The following is a 17,329-nucleotide window of genomic DNA, read 5'->3' on the forward strand; positions in this document are numbered from 1 at the left end:
TTTAAAGTGAAACTAAGTTGGAGAAAAAAAAAAAAAAAATTTCCTTCCAGTAGCTACCTATCTGTAAGTTGGAGAATTTATCTTTGATTAAGGTTTGATTTGTAGTTGAAGTACTGTACTGGCAAGAGACTTAGTATTGTGGGTATGAAAGTGTGAATAAGCAGGAAATTGGTGTAAATTAGAACTAATTTGCTTTAGTTTGTGTTCATATGACTTTTTGTTGTTGAAAAAACAGCATTTTAAAAAGGATTTCATTTGTTACTTTTGCATCCTTGTATTCTTTCAAAGCTGCAACTAGTATTTTAGTTGCATATGTGTGTGAGGTACCTTATGCTGAGAGCAGCGTCTTGCACAAAGCCAGCTGCTAAACTTCAGGAGTTTAAAAATACAGTACCTTATAGGAAGCATCCCTGAGTGGTCAGCTAAACCTGGATTTCTACTGGATCTGCTTACTGCTTGGATGTTGCAGGAATGGTATCCTCTGTGTTGTAGTGCTATTCTTTGTAGTCAGTAAAAAAAAAAAAAAAGGTCAGTTGTTCACAAACTGCCATTTAAATGGCTAATTTAATTATTATTCAATTTCTGGTATAGAAGTATGGCATTTCTGTGAAGTATTAAACAGGTGGCTGAACTCTTGTCAATAAAACAAATCCAGCATTTTAGTAGTGTTAATGTTCTTGCAGTCCAAACTTCAACGTATTATCTATAGCTTCGCCATCAGAACTCTTATTGAAATTCATGTGGTGTGTCAAACATTTGCTTCCTGTTGCTGTACATTCATGTAAACACCATTCTGGTGTCCAGTGGTACCTCGGGTTAAGTCCTTAATTTGTTCCGGAGGTTGGTTCTTAACCTGAAACTGTTCTTAACCTGAAGCACCACTTTAGCTAATGGGGCCTCCTGCTGCCGCCATGCCGCCGGAGCACAATTTCTGTTCTCATCCTGAAGCAAAGTTCTTAACCCGAGGTACTATTTCTGGGTTAACGGAGTCTGTAACATGAAGCGTATGTAACCCGAGGTACCACTTTATCTGAAATTCTGACTGTCCTCCTATCCAATAAAACTACTTGATAACTTCTGTAGGGGATAGCCAAGTTAGTCTGTTGCAATAGAAACATTCTTCTGGCACCTTCAAAGTTTTTTGTGTCAAGCTTTTGTGGACCAAGAGTCCATTTCATTAGATGAATGAAGCAGTCATGCTAGCGGGCAGGTATCCTGAGAACAGAAAGATGAAATGTCTCACTATGACACAAATCTGACATTAAAATTAATAATGCTCAGGAACCATAGGGAGAGAATTTCAGTCTTGCATAATAAATATTAATTTTTGCCATATTCCAACAGAAAAGGTTCAGAGGGAAATTGACATTGTGAACTTTGGTCTAAACAAACTCTGGAAATGACTAGTACACTCCCAAACATAATTCTCTCTGTTTTAAGTATGTGTACGGGATTCAATCTTGCAATATCAGTTTATCACCAGTAGCTTACAGGCATGTTTGATACTCACACTGATTAGGCCTTGTATTAATTTGAATAAGTTGTGTATTAATTTGTGAACTGCTGCATATTGCTATGATACACCTAATGCTGTTTCTCTTGAATTGTTTGATCTTCCTTTTGTTATTTATTTTGGAGGAATTTGTCCCCCCTTGCACTCTGGGTATACATCATTCTTAAGTGACTACTGTGCATCTGATGAGTTTCCAAAAGTTCATGCCATTAAAAAAAAAATTCTCATTACGTTTCCCTTTGACTATTTAAGGCAACAGTCATATACTCACATACCTGGGAGACAGTGCCATTGAACTCAGTGGGACTTAGAAACTCAAAAACATAACAGAAGAAGGGAAAGAATAGCCTGAGGTGGAGGTTAGTCTCAGTTTTATAATTCTAAACAATCTGAATGTGTAGCATCTGAATTAGTAATTGAGTGATACACATACATGTACGAAAGAACCCACAGTCTGCACTGCACCTATGTTTTTGTCTTGGTGCTCAGTTTTGTTCCTACTCATTTAGAAATAAATTCAGTGGGACTTGATCCCTCTTAAATGTGCATTGGACTGTGGCCTTTGTAGATCAGTTGAATCTACAGTGCAGCAAGTAACATGATGGTTTAGACCATTTAGCTCTTCCTCTTGGTTTGTATTATTTCGTAACATTCCATGCATGCTACTATATTTTTCTCTCTCCCAGGCCCTGCTACATCCTGTTATTCCCCATTAATTTTCTAGATTCTGCATACTGATTGTTTCACACATCCCTCTTATTTTTCTGTCACCTCTGCCCCGCCCCAATCAACCAAGAATTGATTATCAGTGTATTTGCATTGTGATGTATGCCTGCATAAGGATTGTGAGGTTGGGAGGATAGCCTTACTATCCTGTTTGATAATAGCTTCCAGAGGGGAACAAAAACAACACAAAGTCTTTTACCACCTTAAAAGACTAGCAGATTTATTATGGCATACCCTTTTGAGGACTAGGCTACATGTTAGTTACATTCTGGGGAGAACTCTTAATCCCGAGCTTAATCTTAATTCTGGTTAGTGCTTTGGTTCTTTTATAGATGACCAATGGACCATGGACTGAGGAAAATATGCATAAGGAAAGTGCATAAGATCTAGGGGGAGTGGCTTTCAGAGGGTAGTTAGAAATGCATTAAAATAGAGGGTATCCTATTGTCTTATATTGTCAGTCAACAAATACAGGATGGGCAAAATCCACAAAGCTGCCAGTTAAACTTAACTGGAATGAAGCAAGTTGACTCCTACCTCTTGGCCCAGTAAACAGACACCCACAACTTGGTCAGGCAGCATCATGGGTGCTGGTAGTGCGTCCCTTATCAAACGCTTTCTCCTTTTTTAGAGTCATGTAATTTTATTTACTCTGTTTCAAAAGTATACGTTGTTACTGTTGGCTTTATTGACAGCTTTTGCATTTTAGCTGTGCCTTAACCTGGCTTTCTGTTACATGAACATGGAATTATTAAATGCAACTAGTGTGTTCAACCTATATGAAAATCAAAATACTAAGCCTTGAACTTGTTTTAAGAGACGTTTCTAGAGTTTGTGGGAAAGCCAGAAATATTGCAGTTAGATGCATTCTCTGAGGCTTCTGATGTTTCATAGACTAACAAAAGGTTGCTTTATTAGTAGCTTTAATGAACAAATCGCTTTATTGGCTTAGACATACTGGTAGCTTTGTCGGTCCAAACAGCTATGAGTTCTTGTTTCAATTCACCATTGTGCTCAAGTAGTGAAGTGATAGCCATTGACCTTCTACTAAAGCACAATAAAAAGTTTTTTTGTGAAGAAGAAAAGTGCGCAAGGAGAACTGCAACACAATTCTTGGACTCCAGCTCAGCAACTTAAAAATAAAGTCTTCATAGTTCCTGTGTTCAGACAGACTCTTGTTTGGTTCCCAGCACATATACCTAAAAACACAACATTGACTCTTGAAAAGATGCCTTTCAGTGGACCAACTTGAAAGGTAGCGTAGCCTTTATCTTGATATTTCATCCACACAATGTTGTACTCTTGGATTCACAGTGCTTAGCTTACAAAACAAAATGAAACGGACTGCTGATAATAGAGTTGTTGTATTAAGTGAGTGTCTTTATCTTTTTTTGTTGGATGATTTTTTTTGTACTGGATGATTTGTCTGAATGAATTATAATTATAATTGGAAATTAAGATGAAACTTCAGTGAAACTTCCTGTCCATTGTTTTTTTTTAAAAAAAAGATTGCATCCCTACCACTGTTTAAGTGCCTAATGGGTAGTTTAGGGATTAGCATTGGGGTGCTTTTTCGTCAAACTATGTTGACTGCTGTCTCGGTAATGTCTATATTAGAGGGGGAAATACCTTCACACTCAAAGGGAGAAAAATGAAAAATTGCAGAAAATTAAAAGGGGTTACAGTTGCACTTAGCTTTTTAAATTTTTGTCAGTTTATGCAAATACATGTAGCTCATCCTGGTAGAGAAGATTATGTAATGCTTTGTGGGTCTAAATGCCACATCTATGTGTGGATGAGGAAGGTGGCAAAATGTGCATTCTGGGGGCAGGAAAGGGACTTGCTCTTGATTAAACCCCTCCTGTTCCTGTGAAAAATAAGGGTGTGGGCATCCAGATACTTCTGGATCCAAAGAGTTTTCTCCAACAGCTCAGACTGCTTGGTGTCAGGCAGAGGCTGTGCTCACACAAAAAGCTTAAACCGTGGTTTGTTCAACAAACCACTAGTTGTCTCTCAAATTAGTAAACAAGCAAAAGCATGGCTTATTTTCAAATTGCTTTTGCCTCATACCTTTGTAGCTTGACAAGCATTTGGAATGGGGTGGACAAATAAACTATGGTTAAGTGCGTTAGAAAGTCAAAGCCAAACTATGGCTTCACATCATTGTCAGATTACAAACCATTATTAGTTTGCTGGGCTGCATCACGGTGTTCAGGCAAGCCCAGTATTGATTAAACAATCCATGGTTTAGCCTTTTGAGTGAACTAGGTTGGACAAATTCAGTGATATTAAATTATGGATAGAGAATGGTCTGCTTTTCTTCTTCCCCATTGATTATGTTTTTGCCATGTTTCAGCTGAGCTGTGCCTCTAAAGTGAATAATGGTGTTCGGTGGGTTAGAAAGGAGGAAGCACAGTTATGCTGCTTCTCTTTTGCTAAGGGCAGGCTCCTATAGTCCCTTTGGGCTGAGTGCTCAGCCAATCTCTTATTCTGAGTTCAGTAGCAGAGCTTGATTTGAGAAGCAGCAGGAAAATGAGATCCCCCCCCCTTCCATCTCATTTACTCCTTCCACCAGTGGCAGTATTTATATTCAAACAGTTTAGATTGCAACATTATTCAGTAAACTTGAGTTCATGAATTGAAAAAATATATATAATTATTTTAGTAGTTGTATTCAGAATACTCCAGCATAAGTGAGTAATAGTCTATAGTTTTGGTCTTTTCAGATTGTTTTCTTTTGGTTTTACCAAGATCATTGGTTCAATTGTACTTATACGCAAAGCGTGTATAAATTGCCCATTAAACAGCAAGTGTAAAATCTGCTTCTGGATTAAATACCAGGTTCTTAATCCTAACCATTGTATTTTAGTCAAATAAGATTTCAGACTGGGCAGCCTGGAAGATAATCTGATCCTAAGCTTTATCAATCAAAACCTTAAACTTGGCCTAGTCTAGTATATAGGCAGCCAATTTTATTCTTTATGCAGGGGAAGATACATGCTGACTATAGGCCACCCTGCAAAATAACCTGGTGACTGCATTTTGCACTAATTGCAACTTCCAGGCAAACCTTAAGGACAGAGCAATAGAGACCATGTTTCAGTAATCTAGACTTGAGATGTACCAGCTATGTTAGGCAGGGGTCGCCAACCTAAGGCCCATGGGCTGGTAGGGGCCCACAACGCTTGTCTAACTGGCCCATGGAGACCCCTGCCACACCACCCCCGCTCTTACTGGTGTGGCACGGGGACTGACTTCCGGGTTGATGGCGCTTGTGCACATGTACATGGGTGTTCCTCCAACCTGGATGTGTGCCAGAAATAGCATGTGCACACACGTGCGGGATGGAGAAGCGCATGTGCGCATGTGCACACACTATTTCCAGTGCACTTCCGGGCGCTCCTCCAACCCGGAAGAGTGTGTGTGCACACACGCTCTGAACAGTCCTCCGACGGACAGAGCTTCGACCGGCCCATTCTTCAATAAGATTGCCGACCTCTGATGTAAGGAGATTGCAAGTAATACCCTGATTTGTAGTCTCTGCAAACCGTGTTTTGCTTCACTTTTGTCTGCCCCACACCTGACATCATTTCTGAAATCAGATGTAGGGCAGCTGGGTTAAGCTTAGCAAAAGTAGTATCCTAACAAAAAGAGGTTCCCTACAACCCAGAATGACTCCACTGAACTCAAGGATGCAGTGGAGACAGCAAAGTAAGCCTTTTTTGCCACAACTATTGCCATGCATTGGGTGTGATTATGTGCTCTAAGTGATGCTTGTTTGACCTCCTAGGGGTTTTATATCGCCTAGGGAGCAGGTGACGCTGTAGTTTGAATCCATGCGAAGGGGTGAGTTCCCGTTGCTGTCCCAACTTCTGCCAACCTAGCAGTTCGAAAGCACACCAGTGCATGTAGATAAATAAGTATCTTCCTGTGGCAGGAAGGTAAACAGCATTTCCATGCATTCTGGCATCTGTCACGGTGCTCCGTTGTGCCAGAAGCGGTTTAGTCATGCTGGCCACATGACTCAGAAAGCTATCTGAACAAACACCAGCTCCCTCAGCCTGAAGCGAAATGAGTGGTGCACCCCATAGTCGCCTTTGACTGGACTTAACCATCCAGGGGTCTTTTTCCTTACCTTTTACCTATATATCACCTGCACTCTAGCCATTGTCCAACCTGTTCTATTACCTGGAGCTCAAGGATGCAAAGGCTTAGACTGGGCTCCACTACAGCAGAGAGGGTACTAAGAAGTGATTGTGATTGTGGCCTTATGCATTCTATAACAAGTTGTGGCGCCTCATACAGTCAGTCCAGATCTCACCAGGAAGTGTCCTGGCCATGGCAAAGGGGTCGTACCAACTCCCATCTATATTTGGGCCTTCGTATGCCACTTGGAGCAAAGACCAGATCCGGAGTATACCCTGCCCTATGTGTTGGGCCAGTAGCTACTTGAGACAGTGTCATTGTTGCCATGGAGACCATGAAGTCTTGATCAGTGAGTTAGGGACTTCTCTTGCATGCAGAGACTGTTACAAGTGTGTACTCAAACGTACACATCCAGCACTCGTGTGTTCATATACACAATGCTGAGTGGTTTAGGATATTTTGCTGGAGTGATGACATGCACTTGTTATGGATATGTGTTAACCCTCGATCTTATGCCCACAAGAAGTTCTCACACAAAGAAATAAAGAAAGTATGGTTTATTATATGACATAGGAGTGACAGAATATTAAAAATGCTGCTTTAGACAGCAAAGTTACAGTCTAAGCAGGTAGCAAATTACAATACACACACACCTTAATTAAAGAGTAAAAGTTTCCCTAACTATTCTAAAGGACTACAGGAGCATGGGCATGACAATTTTGTCATAAACCCACACTAGAAGGGGGTGGGAGAGAAAAGTATACCTGTTGTTAAGGGAAAGCAGAAGTGTGTTGTGTCCCAGGGAGCGCTGTATAGGTTCTGTCCTGTTGGAACTGTGAGAGCTCACTAGCCTTTGAATCTAATGTTTTTTTTAAATACATTTTTGCGGAGGCATGCCAGTGGAGAGGTGAGGGGGCTGTGAAACGAGTGATTCCTACAATTTCCATAATCCCTTCCAGATTTTCCTGCCTATTTGTCACCTTGCTCATCTTTGGTGATCCTGTTCCTGTTTGCTTAACAAAAGAGTGAAAGACTTCTGATAGTGAGAAATTATCTGAACCTAGGCATCTCTGTCTGAGATCTGCCTTTAAATCACCTTAACATTGTGTGGATGGATCCCACTGAGGAGCTGAGTATCTTGTATTTAGCAATTCTATTTTTGCATGTGTTAATCTTCAAGTCAGATGTGTGTGAATTTAAGATAATCCTGGATGCCTTTCAGGATGCTGGAGTAAGGCTTGTGTCAGGTTACCATGGAGTTCATCATGTCATATTAGTTATGTCAATTTTATATTTATGCCATGATCTACACAGATAAACCATTTCCTAAATTCAGATTAACACACAGCTCCTCACAAGACAGGCCCTGGTGGATTGAGCGGACAAGACCAATATTGGATCTAACAGTCAAGAAGGCAGTATCTGAGGGAATCCACCTGGGAAGGTAGCCCATCTAGGAGAAGGAAAATTCTGGTCCTAAACCTCCACTGCCTTGCAGGATGTCTTCGGGAGAAGAAAAGGCTAAGGAGTAAACCCCACACAGATCAAGCAGAGTCCCTGATGGTTGGATAGCGCCATGCACACCTCCTTCTGGCAACTCTTGCAGCCAAGCTGTTGCCAAATATATTGCTCTGCTTTCCTTTGGACCACATCAGCAAGGCTGAGAGGGGGCGGTCTTGTCGTCTGGGCAGTCCAGGACCTCCATACACACTGCCCAGACTTGCGTCCCAGGGAGGTCACTTTGGTGCTGTTAACGCAGTGGTCTGACTTCACTTCCAGAGGCTCACTCCATTGTCTTTGAGACAGACAGATGCCAACAACCCTTACAATGTATGATGTAGACATATCTAAGAGATCTTTCATATTGTAGAAATGAGAATTAAATTAATGTTGCTGTTCTCCCACACCACCTCATATGAGCCTATTGGAAAGAAAGCTGCTTCTGCCATCCATAATGTTATAGTACCTAAAACAATCAAGGATTCAGAAGCCTATTCCAACTATTTCAAGTTGCCTTCCAGCTTTTCCATAGATGTTTCCAGTTCTCATATGACAGGGAGTTATGGTTAGCTGTGGTTTCCTCGTTTGTTTTGTTTTTGTGCAGGGAAGAGTGAAGCAACAGCAAAGGGTCTTCATGTGGGTATGTGCAGTTCGTGCGCATACTGACTTAGTAAGGGACACGGGTGGCGCTGTGGTCTAAGCTACTGAGCCGCTTGGCCTTGCCAATTGGCAGGTTGGCAGTTTGAATCTCTGTGACAGGGTGAACTCCCGTTGCTGTGTCCCAGCTTCTGAAAGCAAACCAGTGCAAGTAGATAAATAGGTACTGCTGCGGCAGGAAGGTAAATGGCATTTCCATGCATTCTGGCACTCGTCACGGTCTTCTGTGCACCAGTAGTAGTTTAGTCATGCTGGCCACATGACCTGGAAAGCTGTCTGTGGACAAACGCCGGCTCCCCTGGCCTGAAAAGCGAGGGGAGCATTGCACCCCATAGTCACCTTTGACTGGTCTTAACCATCCAGGGATCCTTTGCCTTACCTTTACCTTAAGTCAGGATCCAATCATGTGAATGCATCCAGTATGTGTAAATGGCCTTTCAAAAAACTGAATTATTGTTTAGAACTTTGTTCAAATTAAGACACTTTCTTGAAATATCTAGCTAGGTATTATAGATAAATCTGCATGTGTCATTGAAGTTCTTCTGTATATTGGAATTCTTCCATGATTATATCTACCTAAACAGTCACTTTGTTTACTTACTGGATGATTGCCCTATATGTGGTCTGTCACTGGCTCCATCTTTATGCATCCTGAGAATCAATAGTACATTAAGGAAACTGACATGAGATGAGTGGGGGAGCACATAAATAATGAATAACAACCTTTACTGCTAGTGTTTCATTCCTGTTAAAGGCAGTACAAGTTTCCCTGAATTATCTATGCATTTCATATCACATACTAATTCGAAATGATTATACCCGCCTTTAACTAATTATAATCAAAAGCTGTTTCTTTGTTTGACTATATCAAATTCCCTACTATAAGAAAAATAAAGCTTAAATTAGATCTATTGTGATCAAAATGAGAGCATTGTTCTATGCTGCTCACTACTTTGAGTAAGGGGTAATTTCCAGGTCAGTTTCCTTGGAAGGGAGAGGATTCTGACACTTAAATGTTTCTGTAATAACTTAAAAATATCCAGGATGATCAGGTGGGCACACAAGCAGACCCATACCAATCCCAAGGCAATAGCAGCAGCTCTGAGATCCAAAAACATAAAACTGCTTTAGTCTTCTCTGGCCAAAAACAAATTACTGTAGTCCTTTAGGACCCCACCCTGTATGGACTTCAGATATCTTCCCCTCTGTGGGTGAGGGGAAACAGGCTATACTGATGGGGCAGTAGTGGTAACTGTGATGAATAACAGATGCTTCTTTAAACGAGCAGTCTATATAAAAACTTTGTAAAAGATGGCTATTTCTTTGCTTGGCACAACAGTATGGCATAGCTGTAATCATCTTTATTAGAACTCTGCCTCTTGAGATTCATTGAAAGGGAGATGGAGGAGGAGCAGAAGGAGGACAGGAAGTCTTACTTGGTTTTATGAGATGTTTCATCTTGAGATGCAATTTTATATTAGGAAAGACATCGGGAAATTATTAGGGTAAGGTTGCTCGGTGCACTCTAATACTGTATGTATTAATTTTTTTCATCTTGTGATTCCCTATCTTGCATATTGGTGGCAAGCAAACATACATCAGCAATAACACTTCCTTTATGAGCTCAGAAATGTGACTAGGCAAGACGGCAGCTGATTTTTAGAAGTTGGCTCATTTCAGGCCGTCTGAGAGATTTCACCTGATATTACTTTACATTTTCCCTATAATGTTTTTTTCCTGATGAATAGCTGTGTAGAATCAGCGCAGGAAGAGCAAAGTCCTTGGCAATACCAGCTCAATTGCATCTGCAGATGAGGATTTAAAATTCTATGCAGCAGACAGTACCTCCAGCAGGCGAGTAAAAGGTTACTGCATTATTTGCTTGTTTGCATGCAGAGTCTTTCTCCACAAAGGCTTTTTATTCAATTTGCATTGGTTGCTTGAATTTTAATATTACTGGAAAATGATTTAATAGAAATGTGAATATCGAAAGGGCAGAACAAGGTTGAAGGAAGAGGCAGTACTGTCTCAATATAGCTGTAAACCAGGGCTGGAGGAAGAGGGGAGGAGACAGAGCAAATATAGCTTTTGATGCAGAGCAAAAACAAGAAGTTTTGCTTGAATATGTGCGCTTAAGCTGCTGTCATGCCACTTGCTTTTTCTTAACCATTTGATAAAAGGGATTTTATAGACAACTGCTGATAGCTCTATCAATGTAAGTGACAATTATTTCAAGGCAGATTATCCTGTAATCAGGTTGAGCATCTGTGTTAACGGGAGCTCTCTCTCTCTCTCTCTTTTCAAATACTCTAGTGCATGCTGCAGTAAGACAGATAAATGCACTGCTTTTAATAGCTGAAAGACCAGCATGTCATCTACTGATATATAGCACTTGCAATTAGTACTGCTTTGGAAGCATCTGCAAGCTTTTTATGTTTTATATTTGTTTGGGTTTTTTTTGTTTTTTACATTGAGGATCAATTAAACAAGGGAAATTAGAAATACAGCAGTGTTATTGAGGAAAAGTTATTTTATTTAAATATTGAAACATTAACTTTGGGAGACAAAGACAAGGCAAATGATTTTATTTACTTCCTTTCTCCCCCCCCCCATAACCCCCACTTGTCTGAATCAATTTGCAAACTTTCCCCCTCTGAGGTAGCTATCCAATAAGTTAATTCCATATTTCCTTTACTAAAACCCTTTGCCTGTTATGTTTTCCATTGCTTTGGCTCTGTTTTTAGCTGAAATTTGTTCCCCGTTCTGTTACTTGTTGGGTTGGTATGTATAAGTTTGTAATATAGCTTTTGATGCAGAGCGAAACTCTTTTCTCCAGAGTTGTATTTTCATAAGACAGCTTTCTGCACTTTGCTCTTAGGTTTGTTAGGCTGAAGTGGGGTGTATATTTAACATAGGGAAAATGGCAAAGTTTGGCAGTAAAGAAAATACATTAATCTAAGTGAAATTAGCAGGTACCCTGAACGTTAGAGTCTTAAAAGGTCTTAAAAGGTCGGGAGCTCTGACTGGCAAATCAGATTCCAGCCAGTAACTGTTGTTACTCTCAGCAATGCAGCAACAGTACTTTTTCAGATATTGAGCGGATCTTGAATAGTGATCATGTGAACACAGAGGGGTGTGGCTATTTTCTGTTGGCTGTTGTAAGACTGCGTGTTCAAAGTGGGAACAGGTTGGATAGAGGCTATCAAAGCAGACCTGAAGTGCTACAGAGAAACAAACTGTAGTCAGTGTGCAGTGTCTGTTACTTTAAGTTCATGGCTTTCTTGCAAAACAGTGGAGAGCATCAAAGCAGCTTGTCTTGCGAAAGTGTAGCTGGAAAGAGACACTTTAAGATTGCGAGCTTTGCTTGGCAACAAAGACAGTGACTACTAGCATTAGCTTCGGGAAAAAACACCATTGTTTTATTTTTATCAGTATTAATTTTTGCCAGGGAGCTGCAGAATGAGGCGGTCGGCCAATTTTGATTGTGTGTGGGCCAGTACCAGTACTGAATTCTTAAGGAATAAACTCATCTGATGAGCAAGTCAATGTGTGGCTGTGGCTGCAGCATTATTTCTTCTTTAATGAAGAGGCTGGGCCGTTCGACCTGCTGTTCCGATCTCCTATCTTGCAGCCATACATCAGACCAGTTGCAGAGACTATCCATCGAATGTCCCAATCAGCCAAAGAAGGTAACTATACAGCTTTATTAAAAATATTTCCTTTAAAATAGATGCAATGTGGACCTAAAATAAGACACATTTTAAAATGTTTTTAGGGGTTTTTTTTTGACCTTGCAGCAGCTATCCAATATCATTTTGCCATCATCAGGTTGTGTAGCAATAGAAATGTGCTGCAGTAATTGATTTTGTAATAGGATCAGGTGATTTACTGGCTGCACTGACAACCACTTGCTTGCTCTGAATTGTGGAACACTCTAATGGATGTTTGTGACTGCAGCTTGGAGTTGCTCTAAAAGTGCTGGATGTTCAGAAACAGTTTCTCGTTTGAATAAGAACTGCTTAACTTCTTCCCACACCAGTGCTCCTGCATTTATAAAATAAGTATGTTTCTGCTCAAATTACAGTAGTATTTTCCAGTTTTGTGACCTGTGATGTTTCAATATAATGTGCAATTGTGAAGTAATTGAAGAACATGACTGATATATGCAAACCACATATATGGTTTTACTTTTGTAATTTTGCACTCTCTTCCCATTCTACAAGTTGATACATAGTAAAACTAACTTCCCTATGCATACATATATCAAATTTAGTAGATCTGAAGAGTCTGCCTGATCTAGATATCTCTCGGAGCACTAGAAACACAGCCCCATTCTTCTGTGCTTACAGATCAAAACTAGTATCTAAAGAGCTGCTTTAGGTACACTCAGAGGTGTGGATCAGCCCAATGGAATGTCTTGCTGCTTTCCTTTGAGTAGCAGACCCCTATGCTATATTGCAAAGGATTGTCATGTGGCATGGCAACCTGATGTTTTTTTTTTTAAAAATGACCAAACCTTCTCAATGGGTGAAACTAGGTGAGCGGTTATTAGGATCCAAGCCACACAGCGCTTAGAGGATGACCTTACCATGGACAAATACTTTGCAGGATATGGCCTGCTGTTCCCCAGTACAAGGGCTGCACTTGTCAGATTGCTAGGTAGTTTGCATTCATATTCTCCAGTCTCAAGAAGAGCCATTTTCCTGGTAGTTTGTGTCTCCCAACACCCCTTGAAGTTTGGTTAAAGCTGCAGGCTCTCAGCAGGATCAGATCAACACTTGTCAGTGGCACTCTTTATTATGTAAATTACTTTTACTAGTGATCAAGATATAAATTGACTTCAAGGATGTGATCCAGAAAGGCCCTTGAGGCATGCAAATGGTTGAATGCATACACTGAGGTTTGTTTCCCTGTGTGTTTATTGAAGCTGTTCATTGTCCTGTTTCAGGGCATTTCTGAACTCACTACAAGTTTTGTTGTTGCCTTGTCTGGCAGAATTGGTGGCTGCCTTAGAAATGAAAGGGTTAGACCATGGGTAGGCAAACTAAGGCCCGGGGGCCGGATCCTGCCCAATCGCCTTCTAAATCTGGCCCAAGGACGGTCTGGGAATCAGCGTGATTTTACATGGGTAGAATGTGCCCTTTTATTTAAAACACATCTCTGGGTTATTTGTGGGGCACAGGAAATCGTTCACCCCCCCCAATATAGTCAGGCCCCCCACAAGGTCTGAGGGACAGTGGACCGGCCCCCTGCTGAAAAAGTTTGCTGACCCCTGGCTTAAACACCCTGAAGTGTGTGGGTGGAACTCAGCTTTTTGGACTAGGGCCTAAATCACATGGTCATATATTGTGATAATTTTAATTCCTTCATTGCAGGGGATGGACTAGATGACTCTTGGGTAACGCCCAACCCTAAAATTCTGTGATTCCATGTTATCATCCAGTGCTTGGTACAGAAATATAAGACTGAATTCTATGTATGGGACACAGGGACAGGTAACTTGATACTGAATACTTAGCCCAGGGCAGTCCAAATTTTCATACCACGTGGGCCGCAGGGTGCAGGCCTCACACTGCCCTCCTGCAGAGAGGAGGAAAGGAGGGAGGAAACTAAGCCAAAATTTGATCCCCTCCCAGTTCTCCTGCTGTTTTCCCAAGGCTGGCTAAGCAAGGCTTTAGGCGCTGGCAGGGTCCTAGATTCCTCCCACCTTCCCAAGACTGCTAAAGTGCTAACTACTAGGCTTTGGGAAGTAGGTAGGAGGGCTTTAGTGCCCTGTCAGAGACCTCATGCCTCCTTCCCAAAGTCCAGTGGCTCACCTACTGTACCTGGCTTTGGGAAGATGACACCCTCCCCGCCCCCAGTTTGAAGGGTCATATGTTGGTTAATTATCCAAGGGCCTGGGAGAAGAGGAATGTTTGTGCTTGGTGTCTAAGGATATGTAAGGTGCAAGGTGAGCCGCCCTGGAGAGAGCATTCCACTGTTAAAACTTTGTACCTCCAAATGAGAAATATTGAAATCGTGGAGCAAAATCCAATGTGTGAATACTTTTCTGTTTGCATACTGAACCGCCTCTCACTAAATTTGAAGTGAAGGGTGGTTCCTCCCCCCTTTCCCGCCTTCCAGGTTTTGGGGGCTGTATCTGTAAAGGAGAGGAAAAGACAGTGAAGCCCCATTGTGTGAATATGCAGTGGTACCTCGGGTTAAGTACTTAATTCGTTCCGGAGGTCCGTTCTTAACCTGAAACTGTTCTTAACCTGAAGCACCACTTTAGCTAATGGGGCCTTGCCACGGGGCCCCGAGCATGCTTTCTGTTCTCATCCTGAAGCAAAGTTCTTAACCCGAGGTAATATTTCTGGGTTAGCAGAGTCTGTAACCTGAAACAGATGTAACCTGAGGTACCACCGTATGTGCTACTTGCACATGAACGCCATTAGAGTTCATGGTAACATGAATTTTTCTTCCATCAATAGTGGGACATCGTAAGTTCTCTATGATATTGAAAGCAGAATTGTTTCATGTTAACCTTTATTATACTATTTGACTTTCATTTCATAATGGATTTTTTATTTTTAGAGTTCCCATGAATCAAATATTTAATTGTTACAAAAATGTATTGATTCACTTATCCAGTGTTAAAATGTTTGATTGATTAATTGAATTGGTTTATGCTTTCAGGCTGTTCATTTTCATAAGATACATAGTTTATATTTACTATTTTGCTAAATGTACCTTTTATTCCTTCTAACAATGAGTTATTTAGGCAACAGACAAAAACGTTCCTCAGTAACCAGGTTTGGGGCTGATTAAACAATCAATGGTCTTTTAAATACCGTATTTTTCAGGCCCATAGGGCGCACCGGCCCATAGGACGCACCTAGTTTTTTTGGGGGAAATAAAGAAAAAAAATTATTTCCCCCCCAGGCGCGGGGCTGGGGCTGGGGCGGGGGAAGCCCGAGCTTCCCCCAACCCCAGCCCCCAGAACAGGCAGCTCTTCACAAGCTATGGGAGAGCTGCGCGAAGCCCGAACCCTGGGGGTGCTGAGCTCTCCGTGCCCCAAGGCAAGCCGTGGGAGAGCTGCACGACTTCGCACAGCTCTCCCATGGCTTGCGGATAGCTTCCTGAAGCCTGCATTCACCCCATAGGACGCACCCAGATTTCCCCTTCATTTTTGGAGGGGAAAAAGTGTGTCCTATAGGGCGAAAAATATGGTATATTTGTGGGAGGGGGTTTGTTGGTTGTTGTTATGATATGTATGTTGTGTTTTCATTTAGTATTTTTATGCTGTAAACCACCCTGTGATCTTTGGATGAAGGGGGGTATACAAATTTAATAAATGATAGTCATAGTTATAAAATCCATTAATTTTTAAGAGGAACTATTATATTACATTGTTATGAATGAATAAAAATTGCAGTCTTTTTAGATTATTTGCACAATTGAATGTCTTAAGAAAGCAATTCTTACTTTTCTTTTTGTATGATTGGGGATGAATTTTGGAGTGTTTAGTTCAGTGTGGGGAAAAATCATCCAGACCTCTTTTGTTTGTACCTTTCCTAGCCTTGAGATAACTGGTTTGTATAAACAGTTCTGTAGTCAGGCCTTGGAAAACATGTAGGTGGCATTTATAATCCAAGCAGTGCATTCTAACTAGTGTCCAAGGATATGCAACAAAAGAAAAAAGGTTATTTTTTAAAAAAATCTAATTCATGCATTTTTCTTTCCCAGCGTTATGCTTTGTTGAACTTCATATTTGGGTAAAATTTTGAATATAGGTTTTCCTCATCCCAGGTCAACTTGTTACCTATTGCACAAGCCCTTTGTAATACTCATTTTAATTATCACTGCAACAAGGGGAGGGTGCTCTTGTACTCATATCCTGCTTGTGGGTTCTCACAAGCATCTAGTTGGCCACTAAGAATAGGATGTTGGACCAGGTGGGTCTTCTTATGTTCTTATTTGAAGGAGCAAATATCCCCAAGGCAATTGGATGTACATAACATATATTCCATCTAGAGAGAGGTGTTCTTGGTGGTTGCCCCTCAATGATAGAATTCCTTGGACAAGAGCTCAAACTAGACTTAAGTTATTTGTACGTGGGTCCCATCGAAATGAATGAGAAAAGTTAGTCATGACTTGGTTCCTATTTATCAGGCTTCCTCAAACTCAGCCTGCCAGATGTTTCTGGCCTACAACTCCCATGATTCCTAGCTAGCAGGACCAGTGTTCAGGGATGCTGGGAATTGTAGTCTCAAAACATCTGGAGGGCTGAGTTTGAAGAAGCCTGCTATTAATCAATAGGACTTAGATGCAACTATGTAAGCTGCAGTCTTATGTACACTTGCATGGGAGTAAGGTTCATTTAACTCAATGGAACTTAATTATGAGTTGACATGTATAGGATTGTACTGTTCGTCTGAAATCAGCCTACTAATTTCAAGCCTGTGCATCTTTCAGAAGCATATAAGGTCTATCCTTATCATCTGGCTACCTGACTTAGGATCTTTTTGCTCTTTTCAAAGAACTGAGCATCTGTTAGGAATCCAGCTATAAATAATTTAGAATACTTAGTGTACTTTAATTTTATTAGTCTTTTGTACATTTGGTAGAGCAGAAAATGAAAAAAGAAGATCAAAATTATTTTCACTTGTCCTAAAAGTAGAAATTAATTTATTTAAATTGTGTGGGTTTTGCTCATTGTATTACTTAGGGAAAGCAGTTTAATGTGTTGAGAATGTTAGGGTAGTAATTTCCAAGTTCTGCATGAGATAACTGCTAATGAATTGTGAG

The 17,329-nt window shown here is 40.9% G+C and overlaps 1 protein-coding gene across 2 annotated transcripts in view; it reads left to right on the forward strand.

The window, feature by feature from the left end:
• The window catches only part of FBXW7 (F-box and WD repeat domain containing 7), a 118,296-nt gene that overhangs the window by 9,963 nt on the left and 91,004 nt on the right, over positions 1-17,329 (forward strand). The window contains exon 1 of one of the 2 annotated variants that reach the window (XM_083755682.1): positions 12,155-12,231. The exons of the other annotated variant lie outside the window; for it this stretch is intronic. The gene's annotated coding sequence lies outside the window, so the exon portion shown is untranslated. Of the gene's footprint in view, positions 1-12,154; positions 12,232-17,329 lie in introns of those variants that run through there. 2 annotated transcript variants of the gene reach the window in all.

This window comes from Podarcis gaigeae, assembly GCF_964106915.1.
Source record: "Podarcis gaigeae genome assembly, chromosome: 9".
NCBI classification, from domain to species: Eukaryota; Metazoa; Chordata; class Lepidosauria; order Squamata; family Lacertidae; genus Podarcis; species Podarcis gaigeae.